The following is a 12,500-nucleotide window of genomic DNA, read 5'->3' as shown; positions in this document are numbered from 1 at the left end:
CGAATTGCACCTGGGTAACCAAAACTCCCTGGACCACCCGATCTCCGGACACATGGTTCAAGCTCACACACCCACCCACCCACCGCGCGGGCCCCGTGCGCCGTAGTATTGGAAGAGGTGGGCTGCGCCAGCTGGTTTTTTTTATCGAATTGTCAGGGTCCGGTCGGGTTAAGGATTTGACAGGGCCAGCTTGACGAAATTCAGTGAAGCGCGGCCAGCAAGGAGTTTCTGGTGAACATCGGCCGGGACATTTTCACGGCGGGGCAAGACGTAGTTGTTATTGAGGGTGAAGGGTTTGTCCTCAGCTGGTTGATTGTCGAATTGTCGGGACTGCCGGGCCGGTTACCGATTTGCCCGGCCGGCTTGGTTAACCATTTGCCCGAGCCGGGTTGGTTAACGAATTGTCAGGGTTGGGCTTGGTTAACCATTTGCCCGAGCCGGGTTGGTTAGCGAATTGCCATGGTTGGGTTGGTTAACGAATTGTCGGGTTTGGGCTTGGTTAACGACTTGACCGTGCAGGGTTGGTTAACGCCTTGTCAGGAGCGTGCGCGGTTGGTTCACGAAACTGCCTGTTCCGGGTTTCTAGAGCGTTGTCAGGCCCGGCCGGCCGGGTTAGCGGCTTGCCAGACCCAACTTGACGAAATTCAGTGCGGCGCGGGTGAACGGCGGGAGTAACTATGACTCTCTTAAGGGTAAGGAGGGGGGCCCATGGGCCAGCAAGGAGTTTCTGATGAACATCGGCCGGGACATTTTGACGGCGGGGCAAGACGTAGTTGTTATTGAGGGTGAAGGGTTTGTCCTCAGCTGGTTGATTGTCGAAAAGTCGGGGCTGCCGGGCCGGTTACCGATTTGCCCGGCCGGCTTGGTTAACCATTTGCCCGGGCCGGGTTGGTTAACGAATTGTCAGGGTTGGGCTTGGTTAACCATTTGCCCGGGCCGGGTTGGTTAGCGAATTGCCATGGCCGGGTTGGTTAACGCAGTTCAGGGTTGGGCTTGATTAACGATTTGCCCGAGCAGGGTTGGCTAACGCATTGTCAGGAGCGTGCGCGGTTGGTTCACGAAACTGCCTGTTCCGGGTTTCTAGAGCGTTGTCAGGCCCGGCCGGCCGGGTTAGCGGCTTGCCAGACCCAACTTGACGAAATTCAGTGCGGCGCGGGTAAACGGCGGGAGTGACTATGACTCTCTTAAGGTAAGGAGGGGGGCCCATGGGCCAGCAAGGAGTTTCTGATGAACCTCGGCCGGGACATTTTGACGGCGGGGCAAGAACTAGTTGTTATTGAGGGCGAAGGGTTTGTCCTCAGCGGGTTGATTGTCGAATTGTCGGGACTGCCGGGCCGGTTAGCGATTTGCCCGGCCGGCTTGGTTAACCATTAGCCCGAGCCGGGTTGGTTACCGAATTGTCTGGGTTGGGCTTGGTTAACCATTTGCCCGGGCCGGGTTGGTTAGCGAATTGCCATGGTTGGGTTGGTTATCGAATTGTCGGGTTTGGGCTTGGTTAACGATTTGCCCGAGCAGGGTGGGTGAACGCATTGTCAGGAGCGTGCGCGGTTGGTTCACGAAACTGCCTGTTCCGGGTTTCTAGAGCGTTGTCAGGCCCGGCCGGCCGGGTTAGCGGCTTGCCAGACCCAACTTGACGAAATTCAGTGCGGCGCGGGTAAACGGCGGGAGTAACTATGACTCTCTTAAGGTATATAAGGAGGGGGGCCCATGGGCCAGGAAGGAGTTTCTGATGAACATCGGCCGGGACATTTTGACGGCGGGGCAAGACGTCGTTGTTATTGAGGGTGAAGGGTTTGTCCTCAGCTGGTTGATTGTCGAATAGTCGGGGCTGCCGGGCCGGTTACCGATTTGCCCGGCCGGCTTGGTTAACCATTTGCCCGAGCCGGGTTGGTTAATGAATTGCCATGGCCGGGTTGGTTAACGCAGTTTCAGGGTTGGGCTTGATTAACGATTTGCCCGAGCAGGGTTGGCTAACGCATTGTCAGGAGCGTGCGCGGTTGGTTCACGAAACTGCCTGTTCCGGGTTTCTAGAGCGTTGTCAGGCCCGGCCGGCCGGGGTAGCGGGTTGCCAGACCCAACTTGACGAAATTCAGTGCGGCGCGGGTAAACGGCGGGAGTAACTATGACTCTCTTAAGGTAAGGAGGGGGGCCCATGGGCCAGCAAGGAGTTTCTGATGAACCTCGGCCGGGACATTTTGACGGCGGGGCAAGAACTAGTTGTTATTGAGGGCGAAGGGTTTGTCCTCAGCTGGTTGATTGTCGAATAGTCGGGGCTGCCGGGCCGGTTACCGATTTGCCCGGCCGGCTTGGTTAACCATTTGCCCGGGCCGGGTTGGTTAACGAATTGTCAGGTTTGGGCTTGGTTAACCATTTGCCCGGGCCGGGTTGGTTAGCGAATTGTCATGGTTGGGTTGGTTAACGAATTGTCGGGTTTGGGCTTGGTTAACGATTTGCCCGAGCAGGGTGGGTGAACTCATTGTCAGGAGCGTGCGCAGTTGGTTCACGAAACTGCCTGTTCCGGGTTTCTAGAGCGTTGTCAGGCCCGGCCGGCCGGGTTAGCGGCTTGCCAGACCCAACTTGACGAAATTCAGTGCGGCGCGGGTAAACGGCGGGAGTAACTATGACTCTCTTAAGGTAAGGAGGGGGGCCCATGGGCCAGCAAGGAGTTTCTGATGAACCTCGGCCGGGACATTTTGACGGCGGGGCAAGAACTAGTTGTTATTGAGGGCGAAGGGTTTGTCCTCAGCGGGTTGATTGTCGAATTGTCGGGACTGCCGGGCCGGTTAGCGATTTGCCCGGCCGGCTTGGTTAACCATTTGCCCGAGCCGGGTTGGTTACCGAATTGTCTGGGTTGGGCTTGGTTAACCATTTGCCCGGGCCGGGTTGGTTAGCGAATTGCCATGGTTGGGTTGGTTATCGAATTGTCGGGTTTGGGCTTGGTTAACGATTTGCCCGAGCAGGGTGGGTGAACGCATTGTCAGGAGCGTGCGCGGTTGGTTCACGAAACTGCCTGTTCCGGGTTTCTAGAGCGTTGTCAGGCCCGGCCGGCCGGGTTAGCGGCTTGCCAGACCCAACTTGACGAAATTCAGTGCGGCGCGGGTAAACGGCGGGAGTAACTATGACTCTCTTAAGGTATATAAGGAGGGGGGCCCATGGGCCAGGAAGGAGTTTCTGATGAACATCGGCCGGGACATTTTGACGGCGGGGCAAGACGTCGTTGTTATTGAGGGTGAAGGGTTTGTCCTCAGCTGGTTGATTGTCGAATAGTCGGGGCTGCCGGGCCGGTTACCGATTTGCCCGGCCGGCTTGGTTAACCATTTGCCCGGGCCGGGTTGGTTAACGAATTGTCAGGGTTGGGCTTGGTTAACCATTTGCCCGGGCCGGGTTGGTTAGCGAATTGCCATGGTTGGGTTGGTTAACGAATTGTCGGGTTTGGGCTTGGTTAACGACTTGACCGTGCAGGGTTGGTTAACGCCTTGTCAGGAGCGTGCGCGGTTGGTTCACGAAACTGCCTGTTCCGGGTTTCTAGAGCATTGTCAGGCCCGGCCGGCCGGGTTAGCGGCTTGCCAGACCCAACTTGACGAAATTCAGTGCGGCGCGGGTAAACGGCGGGAGTAACTATGACTCTCTTAAGGTAAGGAGGGGGGCCCATGGGCCAGCAAGGAGTTTCTGATGAACATCGGCCGGGACATTTTGACGGCGGGGCAAGACGTCGTTGTTATTGAGGGTGAAGGGTTTGTCCTCAGCTGGTTGATTGTCGAATTGTCGGGACTGCCGGGCCGGTTACCGATTTGCCCGGCCGGCTTGGTTAACCATTTGCCCGAGCCGGGTTGGTTACCGAATTGTCAGGGTTGGGCTTGGTTACCCATTTGCCCGAGCCGGGTTGGTTAATGAATTGCCATGGCCGGGTTGGTTAACGCAGTTTCAGGGTTGGGCTTGATTAACGATTTGCCCGAGCAGGGTTGGCTAACGCATTGTCAGGAGCGTGCGCGGTTGGTTCACGAAACTGCCTGTTCCGGGTTTCTAGAGCGTTGTCAGGCCCGGCCGGCCGGGTTAGCGGCTTGCCAGACCCAACTTGACGAAATTCAGTGCGGCGCGGGTAAACGGCGGGAGTAACTATGACTCTCTTAAGGTAAGGAGGGGGGCCCATGGGCCAGCAAGGAGTTTCTGATGAACATCGGCCGGGACATTTTGACGGCGGGGCAAGACGTAGTTGTTATTGAGGGTGAAGGGTTTGTCCTCAGCTGGTTGATTGTCGAATAGTCGGGGCTGCCGGGCCGGTTACCGATTTTCCCGGCCGGCTTGGTTAACCATTTGCCCGGGCCGGGTTGGTTAACGAATTGTCAGGTTTGGGCTTGGTTAACCATTTGCCCGGGCCGGGTTGGTTAGCGAATTGTCATGGTTGGGTTGGTTAACGAATTGTCGGGTTTGGGCTTGGTTAACGATTTGCCCGAGCAGGGTGGGTGAACACATTGTCAGGAGCGTGCGCAGTTGGTTCACGAAACTGCCTGTTCCGGGTTTCTAGAGCGTTGTCAAGCCCGGCCGGCCGGGTTAGCGGCTTGCCAGACCCAACTTGACGAAATTCAGTGCGGCGCGGGTAAACGGCGGGAGTAACTATGACTCTCTTAAGGTAAGGAGGGGGGCCCATGGGCCAGCAAGGAGTTTCTGATGAACCTCGGCCGGGACATTTTGACGGCGGGGCAAGAACTAGTTGTTATTGAGGGCGAAGGGTTTGTCCTCAGCTGGTTGATTGTCGAATTGTCGGGACTGCCGGGCCGGTTACCGATTTGCCCGGCCGGCTTGGTTAACCATTTGCCCGAGCCGGGTTGGTTACCGAATTGTCAGGGTTGGGCTTGGTTACCCATTTGCCCGAGCCGGGTTGGTTAATGAATTGCCATGGCCGGGTTGGTTAACGCAGTTTCAGGGTTGGGCTTGATTAACGATTTGCCCGAGCAGGGTTGGCTAACGCATTGTCAGGAGCGTGCGCGGTTGGTTCACGAAACTGCCTGTTCCGGGTTTCTAGAGCGTTGTCAGGCCCGGCCGGCCGGGTTAGCGGCTTGCCAGACCCAACTTGACGAAATTCAGTGCGGCGCGGGTAAACGGCGGGAGTAACTATGACTCTCTTAAGGTAAGGAGGGGGGCCCATGGGCCAGCAAGGAGTTTCTGATGAACATCGGCCGGGACATTTTGACGGCGGGGCAAGACGTAGTTGTTATTGAGGGTGAAGGGTTTGTCCTCAGCTGGTTGATTGTCGAATAGTCGGGGCTGCCGGGCCGGTTACCGATTTGCCCGGCCGGCTTGGTTAACCATTTGCCCGGGCCGGGTTGGTTAACGAATTGTCAGGTTTGGGCTTGGTTAACCATTTGCCCGGGCCGGGTTGGTTAGCGAATTGTCATGGTTGGGTTGGTTAACGAATTGTCGGGTTTGGGCTTGGTTAACGATTTGCCCGAGCAGGGTGGGTGAACACATTGTCAGGAGCGTGCGCAGTTGGTTCACGAAACTGCCTGTTCCGGGTTTCTAGAGCGTTGTCAAGCCCGGCCGGCCGGGTTAGCGGCTTGCCAGACCCAACTTGACGAAATTCAGTGCGGCGCGGGTAAACGGCGGGAGTAACTATGACTCTCTTAAGGTAAGGAGGGGGGCCCATGGGCCAGCAAGGAGTTTCTGATGAACCTCGGCCGGGACATTTTGACGGCGGGGCAAGAACTAGTTGTTATTGAGGGCGAAGGGTTTGTCCTCAGCGGGTTGATTGTCGAATTGTCGGGACTGCCGGGCCGGTTAGCGATTTGCCCGGCCGGCTTGGTTAACCATTTGCCCGAGCCGGGTTGGTTACCGAATTGTCAGGGTTGGGCTTGGTTAACCATTTGTCCGAGCCGGGTTGGTTAATGAATTGCCATGGCCGGGTTGGTTAACGCAGTTTCAGGGTTGGGCTTGGTTAACGATTTGCCCGAGCAGGGTGGGTGAACGCATTGTCAGGAGCGTGCGCGGTTGGTTCACGAAACTGCCTGTTCCGGGTTTCTAGAGCATTGTCAGGCCCGGCCGGCCGGGTTAGCGGCTTGCCAGACCCAACTTGACGAAATTCAGTGCGGCGCGGGTAAACGGCGGGAGTAACTATGACTCTCTTAAGGTAAGGAGGGGGGCCCATGGGCCAGCAAGGAGTTTCTGATGAACATCGGCCGGGACATTTTGACGGCGGGGCAAGACGTCGTTGTTTTTGAGGGCGAAGGGTTTGTCCTCAGCTGGTTGATTGCCGAATTGTCGGGACTGCCGGGCCGGTTAACGATTTGCCCGGCCGGCTTGGTTAACCATTTGCCCGAGCCGGGTTGGTTAGTGAATTGCCATGGCCGGGTTGGTTAACGCAGTTTCAGGGTTGGGCTTGATTAACGATTTGCCCGAGCAGGGTTGGCTAACGCATTGTCAGGAGCGTGCGCGGTTGGTTCACGAAACTGCCTGTTCCGGGTTTCTAGAGCGTTGTCAGGCCCGGCCGGCCGGGTTAGCGGGTTGCCAGACCCAACTTGACGAAATTCAGTGCGGCGCGGGTAAACGGCGGGAGTAACTATGACTCTCTTAAGGTAAGGAGGGGGGCCCATGGGCCAGCAAGGAGTTTCTGATGAACATCGGCCGGGACATTTTGACGGCGGGGCAAGACGTAGTTGTTATTGAGGGTGAAGGGTTTGTCCTCAGCTGGTTGATTGTCGAATAGTCGGGGCTGCCGGGCCGGTTACCGATTTTCCCGGCCGGCTTGGTTAACCATTTGCCCGGGCCGGGTTGGTTAACGAATTGTCAGGTTTGGGCTTGGTTAACCATTTGCCCGGGCCGGGTTGGTTAGCGAATTGTCATGGTTGGGTTGGTTAACGAATTGTCGGGTTTGGGCTTGGTTAACGATTTGCCCGAGCAGGGTGGGTGAACACATTGTCAGGAGCGTGCGCAGTTGGTTCACGAAACTGCCTGTTCCGGGTTTCTAGAGCGTTGTCAAGCCCGGCCGGCCGGGTTAGCGGCTTGCCAGACCCAACTTGACGAAATTCAGTGCGGCGCGGGTAAACGGCGGGAGTAACTATGACTCTCTTAAGGTAAGGAGGGGGGCCCATGGGCCAGCAAGGAGTTTCTGATGAACCTCGGCCGGGACATTTTGACGGCGGGGCAAGAACTAGTTGTTATTGAGGGCGAAGGGTTTGTCCTCAGCTGGTTGATTGTCGAATTGTCGGGACTGCCGGGCCGGTTACCGATTTGCCCGGCCGGCTTGGTTAACCATTTGCCCGAGCCGGGTTGGTTACCGAATTGTCAGGGTTGGGCTTGGTTACCCATTTGCCCGAGCCGGGTTGGTTAATGAATTGCCATGGCCGGGTTGGTTAACGCAGTTTCAGGGTTGGGCTTGATTAACGATTTGCCCGAGCAGGGTTGGCTAACGCATTGTCAGGAGCGTGCGCGGTTGGTTCACGAAACTGCCTGTTCCGGGTTTCTAGAGCGTTGTCAGGCCCGGCCGGCCGGGTTAGCGGCTTGCCAGACCCAACTTGACGAAATTCAGTGCGGCGCGGGTAAACGGCGGGAGTAACTATGACTCTCTTAAGGTAAGGAGGGGGGCCCATGGGCCAGCAAGGAGTTTCTGATGAACATCGGCCGGGACATTTTGACGGCGGGGCAAGACGTAGTTGTTATTGAGGGTGAAGGGTTTGTCCTCAGCTGGTTGATTGTCGAATAGTCGGGGCTGCCGGGCCGGTTACCGATTTGCCCGGCCGGCTTGGTTAACCATTTGCCCGGGCCGGGTTGGTTAACGAATTGTCAGGTTTGGGCTTGGTTAACCATTTGCCCGGGCCGGGTTGGTTAGCGAATTGTCATGGTTGGGTTGGTTAACGAATTGTCGGGTTTGGGCTTGGTTAACGATTTGCCCGAGCAGGGTGGGTGAACACATTGTCAGGAGCGTGCGCAGTTGGTTCACGAAACTGCCTGTTCCGGGTTTCTAGAGCGTTGTCAAGCCCGGCCGGCCGGGTTAGCGGCTTGCCAGACCCAACTTGACGAAATTCAGTGCGGCGCGGGTAAACGGCGGGAGTAACTATGACTCTCTTAAGGTAAGGAGGGGGGCCCATGGGCCAGCAAGGAGTTTCTGATGAACCTCGGCCGGGACATTTTGACGGCGGGGCAAGAACTAGTTGTTATTGAGGGCGAAGGGTTTGTCCTCAGCGGGTTGATTGTCGAATTGTCGGGACTGCCGGGCCGGTTAGCGATTTGCCCGGCCGGCTTGGTTAACCATTTGCCCGAGCCGGGTTGGTTACCGAATTGTCAGGGTTGGGCTTGGTTAACCATTTGTCCGAGCCGGGTTGGTTAATGAATTGCCATGGCCGGGTTGGTTAACGCAGTTTCAGGGTTGGGCTTGGTTAACGATTTGCCCGAGCAGGGTGGGTGAACGCATTGTCAGGAGCGTGCGCGGTTGGTTCACGAAACTGCCTGTTCCGGGTTTCTAGAGCATTGTCAGGCCCGGCCGGCCGGGTTAGCGGCTTGCCAGACCCAACTTGACGAAATTCAGTGCGGCGCGGGTAAACGGCGGGAGTAACTATGACTCTCTTAAGGTAAGGAGGGGGGCCCATGGGCCAGCAAGGAGTTTCTGATGAACATCGGCCGGGACATTTTGACGGCGGGGCAAGACGTCGTTGTTTTTGAGGGCGAAGGGTTTGTCCTCAGCTGGTTGATTGCCGAATTGTCGGGACTGCCGGGCCGGTTAACGATTTGCCCGGCCGGCTTGGTTAACCATTTGCCCGAGCCGGGTTGGTTAGTGAATTGCCATGGCCGGGTTGGTTAACGCAGTTTCAGGGTTGGGCTTGATTAACGATTTGCCCGAGCAGGGTTGGCTAACGCATTGTCAGGAGCGTGCGCGGTTGGTTCACGAAACTGCCTGTTCCGGGTTTCTAGAGCGTTGTCAGGCCCGGCCGGCCGGGTTAGCGGGTTGCCAGACCCAACTTGACGAAATTCAGTGCGGCGCGGGTAAACGGCGGGAGTAACTATGACTCTCTTAAGGTAAGGAGGGGGGCCCATGGGCCAGGAAGGAGTTTCTGATGAACATCGGCCGGGACATTTTGACGGCGGGGCAAGAACTAGTTGTTATTGAGGGCGAAGGGTTTGTCCTCAGCTGGTTGATTGTCGAATTGTCGGGACTGCCGGGCCGGTTAACGATTTGCCCGGCCGGCTTGGTTAACCATTTGCCCGAGCCGGGTTGGTTAATGAATTGCCATGGCCGGGTTGATTAACGCATTGTCAGGGTTGGGCTTGGTTAACGATTTGCCCGAGCAGGGTGGGTGAACGCATTGTCAGGAGCGTGCGCGGTTGGTTCACGAAACTGCCTGTTCCGGGTTTCTAGAGCGTTGTCAGGCCCGGCCGGCCGGGTTAGCGGGTTGCCAGACCCAACTTGACGAAATTCAGTGCGGCGCGGGTAAACGGCGGGAGTGTTGGTTAACGAATTGTCAGGGTTGGGCTTGGTTAAGCATTTGCCCGAGCCGGGTTGGTTAGCGAATTGCCATGGTTGGGTTGGTTAAGGAATTGTCGGGTTTGGGCTTGGTTAACGACTTGACCGTGCAGGGTTGGTTAACGAATTGTCGGGGTTGGGCTTGGTTAACGATTTGCCCGAGCAGGGTTGGTTAGCGAATTGTCAAGGGTTCGGCTTGGTTAACGACTTGACCGTGCAGGGTTGGTTAGCCCATTGTCAGGAGCGTGCGCGGTTGGTTCACGAAACTGCCTGTTCCGGGTTTCGAGAGCGTTGTCAGGCCCGGCCGGCCGGGTTAGCGGCTTGCCAGACCCAACTTAACGAAATTCATTGCAGCGCGGGTAATCGGCGGGAGTCGCTTGGTTAACGTTATGGCCGGGCCAGGCTGGTTAATCAATTGTCCAGGCCCGGTTGGTTACCCAATTGGCCAGGCCGGGGTGGATAACGAATTGGCCAGTCTCGGTTGGTTAACCAATTGCCCGGGCCGGGCCGGGTTGGTTAACGAATTGTCCGGGTCAGACTGGTTAACGAATTGGCATGTCCGAGTAGGTTAACGAATTGCCAGAGCCAGCTTGGTTAACGAATTGTCCGGCTGGGTTGGTGCACTCATTGCCAGGACAGGGTTGTTTAATGAATTGTCCGTTCCCAGTTGGTTCACGAATTGGCAAGGCCAGGGTGGTTAAGGAATTGTCCGGGCCAGGTTGGTTAACGAATTGCCCGTCCTGGCTGGTTAACGAATTGTCAGGGTCAGGTTGGTTAACGAATTGCCATGGCCGTGTAGGTTAACGAATTGCCAGAGCCAGCTTGGTTAACGAATTGTCCGGCCGCGTTGGTTAACGAATTGTCCGTTCCCAGTTGGTTCACGAATTGGCAAGGACAGGGTGGTTAACGAATTGTCCGGCCGGGCTGGTGCACTCATTGCCAGGACAGGGTTGGTTACCGAATTGTCCGTTCCCAGTTGGTTCACGAATTGGAAAACCAGGGTGGTTAAAGTATTGTCCGGGCCTGGTTGGTTAACGAATTGCCCGTCCTGGTTGGTTAACGAATTGTCCGGGTCAGGTTAGTTAACGAATTGCCAGGGTCTGGTTGGTTACCGAATTGTCCGGCCGGGTTGGTGCACTCATTGCCAGGACAGGGTTGGTTGACGAATTGCCCGTCCTGGTTGGTTAACGAATTGCCAGGGTCTGGTTGGTTACCGAATTGTCCGGCCGGGTTGGTGCACTCATTGCCAGGACAGGGTTGGTTGACGAATTGCCCGTCCTGGTTGGTTCACGAATTGCCAGGGTCTGGTTGGTTACCGAATTGTCCGGCCGGGTTGGTGCACTCATTGCCAGGACAGGGTTGGTTAACGAATTGTCAGGGTCAGGTTGGTTAACGAATTGCCATGGCCGGGTAGGTTAACGAATTGCCAGAGCCAGCTTGGTTAACGAATTGTCCGGCCGGGTGGTTAACGAATTGTCCCGGCCAGGTTGGTTAACGAATTGCCAGAGCCAGCTTGGTTAACGAATTGTCCGGCCGGGTTGGTGCACTCATTGCCAGGACAAGGTTGGTTAACGAATTGCCCGGTTCCGAATGGTTAACGAATTGCCCGGTCCCGTTCGGTTCACGAATTGCCCGCCCGCTGATTGTTAACTTTTCGCACCGGCGGGGGATGGCTTGGGTAACGAGCCTCCAAGATCTGTCGGTTAACCATTTGCCCGGTGGCAATTCGTTAACCAAGTCCGCTCCGGAAGTCTGGATGGGGGTCGGATTTGCCGGCCGAGGCCGACCCGGAGTTCCAGAGGCTCGGCCGCCGGGGTCAGATTCGGCCGCCCCTTTGACACATGCAATTTCTGTACGGGGGCATTGGCGGGGTTCCTGCAGATATATAGGGAGGCCGTTTTCACGAGTTGTTGAAGTATTCGGTAGATGGCACCGGCCTCCCCAATTGGTTAACCCGGGCCACGCGGCAGCTTTTCCGCACGATTCCGAAGATTGCCGGTATGGATTTTCGGACAAATACCCAATTGCGGAAGTCTGTCAGCGGGACCTATTCGCAGGCCCATGCCGGCCGAGGGGCGGCATTTTCCGTATGACTACCGGTGCTCCGGCCGCCGAATGGAAACCTTGCCCGAATGAATTTCTGACAAAGTCCCGAGGCGGGAGCCAGTAAGGGGACGTATTCGGCGGGCCGTGCCGGCCGAGCGGCGGCATTTTCGGAGGGACAACCGCAGGTCCCGCCGTCGATCCGAGACCTTGGCTGAAGAGTCGAAAGTAATCTAAGTCCCGACTCGGAAGTCAGAATGAAGGCGACTTCGGGGCCCTCCTGCCGACCGAGGCGGCCGATCGACGGCGGCACTACCGGAGGGCCGCCCGCCGAGCCAGCCGCGTGCCCTCGGCGCCACGCCGGTTAACCAATTGCCGTCGGAAGCCTGTGAAGGTCGGATCTGCCCCGTCGGGCGGGCCCGAGGTGCCCCGCGACCGGCATGAGCTCCGGGCGTCGTGCCGCCGGTTTGACACATGTCATTGTTGCACGGTCTGTCGCGGCTCTGGTTAACGAGTTAGGCCCGGAAGTCACTATGGGGGTCGGATTTGCCCCGCCTGGCGGGGCCAGAGTGCGACCTTCCCGGCAGGACTTCCGGGAGGCATCCCGCCGACTTGACACATGCAATTTCTGTACGGGGGGATTGGCGGGGTTCCCGGAGATTTACGGGAACACGTTTTCCAGACACACTTAGCAGGGTGACTAGTGGTACGGTTGACACAGTGCAGAGTTCTAAGTGAGCCTTACTCAATTGTGACTCAGTAAGCGGGAGGCCGGGCGAGCTCCGACTTACAATGATAAAAGCTTTTTTTCGCTATTTCCGAAAAAAATGACAAAGTCCAAGAACGCAGCGGGGGCTGCGGACAGACAGAGTCTGAGCGCGGACCGCGGGCGGCGGCCGGCAGACCGACGGTGGCAAAAGCTTTATATCGATCCGAAAAGCAAAGAGGCATTGTGTGTACCAAGACGGAGAAGGGACAAGCCTGCCGCTGGTGCCCTCGCGAGTGT

Source organism: Mobula birostris, unplaced genomic scaffold (assembly GCF_030028105.1).
Source record: "Mobula birostris isolate sMobBir1 unplaced genomic scaffold, sMobBir1.hap1 scaffold_2196, whole genome shotgun sequence".
NCBI classification, from domain to species: Eukaryota; Metazoa; Chordata; class Chondrichthyes; order Myliobatiformes; family Myliobatidae; genus Mobula; species Mobula birostris.
Note: the sequence above shows the minus strand (reverse complement) of the source record.